This window comes from Suricata suricatta, chromosome 6 (assembly GCF_006229205.1).
Source record: "Suricata suricatta isolate VVHF042 chromosome 6, meerkat_22Aug2017_6uvM2_HiC, whole genome shotgun sequence".
NCBI classification, from domain to species: Eukaryota; Metazoa; Chordata; class Mammalia; order Carnivora; family Herpestidae; genus Suricata; species Suricata suricatta.
Genome location: NC_043705.1, coordinates 91,144,490 through 91,152,245, shown reverse-complemented (window position 1 = coordinate 91,152,245; position 7,756 = coordinate 91,144,490). Strand labels below are relative to the sequence as shown.

General features: G+C 40.4%; 1 protein-coding gene across 1 annotated transcript in view; it reads right to left on the bottom strand.

Moving 5' to 3' along the window:
* Nucleotides 1–7,756, bottom strand: part of SLIT3 (slit guidance ligand 3) — a 593,860-nt gene that overhangs the window by 341,632 nt on the left and 244,472 nt on the right. The window lies entirely within an intron of this gene.

Sequence of the window (7,756 nt, the reverse complement as noted above, 5' to 3'; positions counted from 1 at the left end):
AACATAGCTGTAGGCACATACATTCAATTAAATTATGCTTTACACCATGCATGTAATTAGAAGATAGGTTACAAAACAGACACCTATACCTAGGAGAAATGGTGCATATTAGTTAGAAAGTTAGCACTAAGACCCACTCGATGAAAAGGTACACATGGAAAGGGAATAATGACTGTGCTATGCTTGAATTCTCACAGTCTCTCGATGGGTCATCCTCACATTTTACCCAAGGGGCAGTGATGCTCCCTGAAGGTAAGTGATTCAACAAGGTCATATGCAGCCCATGTTCCTTCTGCTGCACCACGTGAAGTCAGCGATGCCATGGGTAGCTGTGTCTTAGTCACATCAGAAAGGGCACCAAGAGAATGGGTGTGTTCCTACCACCACTTCCAAGCAAAGATGGCTGTGAAAAAATCACCAGTGGGCTGGCCAAGGTATGTTTCCAGGGAGAGCAAGTCTACTAATGAGCTTCTAGGAAGTTTGTTCTTTAAAAGAAAAGCATAGAGAAGAAATGGGCCCTTCTTTTGCTGGACTGAAGCATCAGGACATGATGGCTCAGATGTCCTATAGCCATCTAAGACCCAGTTAAAGCAGGGTGTCAACACACTGAGGAAGGCAGAGCACCAAGAGAGCCACGGAGAAGGGCAGGGGCCCTAACATTCTGCACCTGGCCTGTCTCCCACCTACAGACTTCCATTGTGGGAAATACAGATATCCCCTGTGAACCAAAAGTAGAGCACTCCTAAGAAACCTTTTGTAAGCTGAAGCGGAATAAAGCAAGTAAGCAGTCACCATTTCGTAAAAGCAAAGATCCTCTTTGGATTTCATTTCCTTAGCAAAAACAAGTATGAACGTGGGTCTTCCGTAAAAGTGATGTGGTGTAAAGTGAACTTTCAGCGAACAGGGAAGCCTGTGCACATTCCCTTACTAAAACTAATTTGAATAGGGGTTTCTCTGTTACTTGCAACCAGAGACACCCTGCCTGATACAGCCTCCTCACACGATAATATCACTGAGCTTCACAGCCTCTTTTAATCCGAGCCAATGTTTGATTCATGATGTCGGACCAAAATGGGAATGAAACTATCATCTAGGTTACAGCGGTAATGCACATTTTTCAAATCACCCTTTGAAATGAAATTTAGATGCCTTGAAGGGACCCTGAGAGTTTAACTTGGAAATAAAAAAAAAAAAAGAAAGGAAAGAAAACCCACAGTGTGTAATGTAATTCCTACTGACTACATGCAGGGTTTAGTCCAACTTTCGGGACACAGTACCTCAAGGCATGTGCAATCACAGCCCGTCAGCTCTGTTTAGGAATTTCCCTGCTCCTTCTTGCATGTTTACACAACTTTAATACTTTTCTATATTGGTTCAGTAAAGCATTTTTCTATTGAGGTGGCATTGTTCATCTGTGTTTATTCCACAGTGAGAAGCCTGAGCTATCTTAATAGTCCATTTTGGTAACTATAAAGCTGATAAATTGTGCATACACAGCTCAAATATTTCTCAGAAAATAAAACTGGAAAGAAGAGGATTTTACTTCAACCATTGAAGACAGTCTTGCATATTTAGAGATTAAGGCTGAGGTGTGGGTTTCTTCTTTCAGCTAAATCCTCATCCCCCCTGCCCTTGACAACTTAATTTCCTGTCCTCTTTGGGAGACAGACGGATGAATATTTAGTGTAGAACATGATTGTGATTAAGCTTCCAAATGTATCTTCATCTGGATTCCAGCTGGTGTGGCATCTCAATTTCTCCTCTATGCCCCTACGGAACCGTCTTATTGATGTAGTAAGCTTTGCATGATGGCACTGGATTAAAAATCTCCCAGGACTCTCCAAAACTTCTGACCTCAATCAATTATCCCTTAATAAAGGGGGGGGGGGAAGAGGTCTTGTGCATACATTATGACCTGAAGAATCCCACCAATAGGGATACTACTATTGCTGCTTAGCTACTATACCCTCAGAGGATGGAAATCTTTCTTATAGCCAGCTCCTTCCTCCCACTCCCCACCTCTGCAAAGGATTGTACATTAGTGTGAGGCTCATAAATTGATGGAGGTGGTGATTAATAGATGTGCCATCAATACAACATGAAGAAGGGTGCAAAACTTTCAGCTGCCCACAGTTTCTTTACTGGACCAATATCCCATATTTGTCACTCTTCCCATGATTCTTGGTACCATTATGCCCAAACTAAATTACAGAAGTACTGCATCATTCTCTGAATCAATTATAAATATCTTGGCTATGCACATATTTTTTAGTATAATTTCTTTTGAGAAGAAGCTCCAACTAATTTACATGGCACTTAAATTCATTTACTCATTTATTCATTCATTCAACATTTACTGAGCTGTGTGTAGGCTGCGTGCTCAGCACAGGGCATGATCTTCAAACAAGACAGACAGAACAAATTCCTTGTTCTTAGGGAACATAGTATAGTGGAGGTGAGAGACATCCACACAGGTAGTAACAACTGAGTGTGAACAATGCCAGAAGGAACAAAGTGCCAGATAATGTGGGCACACACAGGAATGGCATCTACCTCAGACTCAGAAGGATATGCAGGGAAGGCTTTTTTTCCCCCCTAATCCATTACACTTGCAGTGGCCTCAGCACTTAGATCAAGTCTTCTAAACTATAGAACTACCATGAGCCTGCCCTCCCTTTCTTCCTATAAAAGTAAATGTCAGGCACGCTTCAATTCTTGCACTTACAAGCTAGTGAAATATGACATATTTATAAAATGTTGGGAAAGAAAAATAGGCAAAGGGATAGTTTCTATTTTTTCATGCCATGGATATATATTACTTATGAATGGCTGTGGATGATTAAATACTACACCTATTGTTGCAGACAGCATGGGTGCTATAGGACTTCAGAGGATGGGGGCAATCTGTGTGGAGTTGAGTATTTAGAAGATACTTCTGAAAATGAGGAGGCAGAGTTTGCTCTCTAAGATAGGCTAACAATAAAGTAAGTGCTTTATACTTCTATTAGACAAGACCCTCATTTCTAGCAACCAGACTTATGAGGACATAACCTCTTAGGAACCCAAGTGGGCTAGTAAAGATTCTTAAGAATCCTTCCTGGGATGAAAGGGAAAAAATAAGCAATGGATGTCATCCCTTATTCAAACCTTGTAGTTCTAAAGAAGGCACTTTTTTCTGAGAGGGAAGCTTGCCTCTCCCACTTGCCTTTTTGATTCAGCGGCTGTGTGTACATTGCTGGTACATGGCATATGCAAGAAAAATGAAAGATGGAGGAAGAATATTTGGTAGCAAAGTGAGATAGGCCAGTTTATAGGGACCATTAGAGAATTTTCAAACTCTCCAGAATCATTCTTCCAGACAGTGACCAAGGAGAAAATAGAGTCCCTCAAATACCTTCATATGGAGATGCTTAAAACAAATCATACTACATATTTTAAAAAATCCTCAGAAACTAGGAGAGGCTGGAACGGTAGCCTGAAGCACTATGAACTCATGAAAAATTAATTCAGTCCTCAAAGTCAGCACCAGTAAGGACTGTTCTACATAACAAAAGGTTCTCAGTCACATTATTAAAAACACTGCTTTGGAGTGACCAATTAATTTCAAAGGCGCCACTCTCTGCGTTAGAAGTTATCAAAGACAGATGTGCTAAAAGGGTCCTCTCTATCAAATCCGGGGCCCATCTGCTCTCCCAGGGTTATAATTGAGATCCTTATTATGGTTTGCGCACTTTGCTTTCATTTTAACCAAAACATCTTTGTGAGATTTCCCTTAAAAGCCTAATGGAGAACAAGATTAGTGAAACTGGTCTTTTTCTCCCAGGAGCCAGTACCTCCTTCAATCCATAGACCCTGGGCTCGCTCTCACACACAGTCTGCTCACACTGAGGGTGGGGTGGGGTGTTTGTTTGCCACACTAGCATTTGTCAACACAAGAATCATATGGTGATATTTTTCAATCAGAGGTGGGAAATGGGGCCTTAGGATTCTAAACAGGTATGTCCCATTTTTTTAAAGTCCTGGTATTAAAAAAATAAAATGCATGTAAACCTGATAAAACCCAAAGTGATTCATCCATTAACAAAGAAGGACTCACCATGGGGTTCCTTAAAAATCAGTTTCCTAATCTAGTTAATATGTTTCATTGTCCACACAACAAAAATAAAAAGGTGTTTACTTGTACCATTTCTGGAACACACCTATTATTTAAATGTACTACTGCTACTAATGGCTTCCTTTTATTCAATGCCTGATCTCTGGGCTGACACTTTACACAAGTAATCTCATTTACTTCTCAAAACAGCCCTGTAACCTATATATCAGAATCTCATTTTAAACTAGAGAAAAGTGACATGCCCAAGGTCATACATGACAGAGCAGACATGGGACTGAAACCAAAGTCTGTTTTACTTTGTCTTTCACTATTATGATAGGAATCAGACTGAACCAAAGTCTCATTATATTGGTTAGTTGAGACACATGCTATTTAAATATGCTAGAAAAGTTTGAGTTATAAAATATGTACAGATTACCTACAAGTATATACAATGAGTTGGTGATTTCACTGGTTGCTGGAGATCCTTCAGGACTTACTTTAATGATAAGAACAATTTATAAGTGATAAGCCCAACATACAGAGGTAACAGGAACACATAACTAAAATACATGAAAATACTCTGTTCCCTGGAGTTGGATTAGTATAACTTGATAATAAGCATATTAAAGTCTCTTTTGAAGACACTTTACACTAGCTACGTGTGACCTGGTGTTATGTTCAAGCATAGATTCTTGAATAGTAAGCCTTGACGTGATTGTGTTTAGCTTTTAATTTCTTCCAACCCTTTGGTTTAGAAATAAAGAGAAGCATGTGAAAACAATGAGTTTCTTCTCTCTCCATTTGCCCTGGGAGGGAAAGGTGGCTGATTTAATGGGAAGTAGCTATCTCTGGTTTGTCAAATTTAGGTCTTAAAATTAGCAAGGGACAGGAATAAAAGGGAGCTTGGTCTTTGGAACGCATGTGTATTGGGGACTCAAGATTGGAATTATGCAGATGCTGGCTAAATTAACATTATGAATTATGTAACTATGAGAGATACAAAACATTAAAAGTTGTCTATCATTTTTTGTTCTAGGAAAAATTCTGGATCTTTGATAGGATAGCTATGGGTAAAGCGAAGTAGAAAAAGCTTAAAATGACTAAATTAAGATACTGAAGAAAAGATACCACTTCATATCCAGTAGGCAGTAGGATGGCTACACTTAAAGAAAAAAGAGAATAATAAGTGTTGGGAAGTCTCCACATTGACAGTGGAACTCTCATACATTGTTGGTATGAATATGAATGACAAGCCACTGTAGAAGACAGTTTTGAAGTCCCTGAAAAAGTTAAACACAGAATTAACATATACGGCCTAGTAACTCCTGAGTACATACCCATGACAATTAAAAACATACATCCACACAAAAACTTACACGCAAATGTTCATTAGCAGCAATATCATATAGCCAAAAGGTAGAAACAATGCAAATGCCCATCAGCTGATGGCTGGATAAACAAAACACAGTCTATCCAAATAATGGAATATTACCCAGCCATAAAAAAGGAATGCAGTACTGTTACCTGCTTATAGCATGAATCAATCTTGGCAATATTATGCTAGGCAAAAGAAGTTAGACATAAAAGGGTACCCAGTGCGTGATTCCATTTATGTGGAATGCCCAGAAAAGGCAAATCTATATGGAAAAAATGTAGAGTAGTGGTTGCCAGGGCTGCTGTGAGGGAAAGAGACTGCTAATGTGTAGCAGGTTGCTTTTAGGAGTGGTGGAAATGCTATGGGATTAGATAGTGGTCATGGTATTACAATATGGTAAATATACTAAAAATTAAACTATATATTTTAAGATGATGAATAGTATGTTCTTTGAATTATATCTCAAGGGGAAAAAAGGGACAAAGATTTTCTGGAAAGAGAAGGACCCCCAACAGTGGTCCTTTACTGTCTTTCAATTCAATTGGGCTGAAGAACCAGCTCTGTGTTCTGGACTCAGAAAAGGAGACTAGTTACTGCTGCATTTTTGGAGCATCACAATAGCACTAAGTAGAGGCTTCCTTAGCTCTGTGCTGTGTTTATCTTCTCCGGAGAGCCAGTCCCTGTCCATCACAGCATGGGGAGGACCCCTCCACGGTTCAGAGCTGCTCTTGGGCAAGGCAATCGCAGAGATGCTGGGTCATGCTAAGGTCTCGGTGGCAGCAACGGTTTACAGTGTCCTCCAAGTGGGGTCCGGAGCAGCTGCAGCTGCATGTGATGGCCAGGTTCTCCCTGAGGAAGAGTCCCTGAGGGCAGTGCATTTTATTTCCAAGAATTTCAAGTATTCTGCAGCAGTGGGTGTTGATAAAATGTTAAGGAGCCAGATTTGGGTTTCAGACTGTTTTTGACAACAGCAAAAGATGAGAATGCATTCCTATGTGCCTTGTCATGCTATGTAGACCTCAATTTGAGATTGGGGTCAGGAGTGAGGTAGTATCCGGAGAAGGTGACTCCTGTAGGCTGGACCCAGTGGAGCCGTAGAATTGCTGAAGACCTGACATGTGGAGGCTGGGCACAGTGACACTTGCTACCTCCTCACTGCCTGGGCTGTTCCTCACTCCTAGGAAAGGCCTCTCGATTGCCTCCTGACAGGCAGCAAAAGGGAACTTCCATTAATATCACTTCTAAGACTTTCTCCAGATACGGTCTATGTAAAATAAAATGGTTTGAGATGAAGAATCTACTTCCTAGAAGAACTGATTTTCTAAGACCTGGGCATACCTCTCCATACCTTCAAGAACACTGCCTAGCACACAGTAGGTACTCAATGGGAATTTACTGAGTAAATGAAGTGTATTCATTAAGCATTTACTATGTGATGGTTACTTTACTAAGTTTTAAATTCAAATTATCATATTATAAAGGCACAGAGTTATTAAGTGATTTGCCTAAAGTAATACAACTTGTAAATAGTAGAGGATTCAGGATCCAGCCAATAGCAAGCCAGGTCTTAACTTCCTATAGGAAGCATTTTCTGTTTGACCATGGTGAGGGGCCCATATTCTGTGCTCCCATTGCAGCCTGCAATTACCCCCACCTTAGCATCTACATACCTAAGGTATGTAAATTTATGCTCACTTTTCTATCATCTCCCCCACTCTACTATGAGCTCCTAGATGCAGGGATTGACTGTGTTTGTCCGTGGCTATATCCTGAGGGACACACAAGTACAATACTTAGTATGTCACTCAATATAAACATATTGAATTAACGAATGAACATAACTTGAGAAGGAGCTGTATAGCCTGAATAGAGAAGGCAGAGTATAGGAAGAGTTTGATGCGCAAAGGCAAAGAAGCAGAAGGCAGTATGTGGAGGGAGATCCCTTCCCCCCACTAAGGTGTCCTATTTGTGTGCTTAGCTACAGGTAAAGGTATTGCCTAGAGGGACTGTAACTAGCCAGGGATCTCACAGCAAATTAGGGGGCACCAGGGTCTGGCAGTGGAACATCTGTACAGCACATTGTGAGAGCCAGATGAAAGGCTTGCATAGAAAAGCAAAGATCACAGCACCATTTTTTGCAGAAATGAAACATTCCTAAATTAATACAAGAAGGGAGGTGAGGCTCCCAGAATCTGATACACTGCAGAAGATACTGGTTCCCTTTGACACTGCTTTAAAGTAACTAGGTAAGTAGGTAAAAATAAGGCACAAGAGAGAGAAATAAT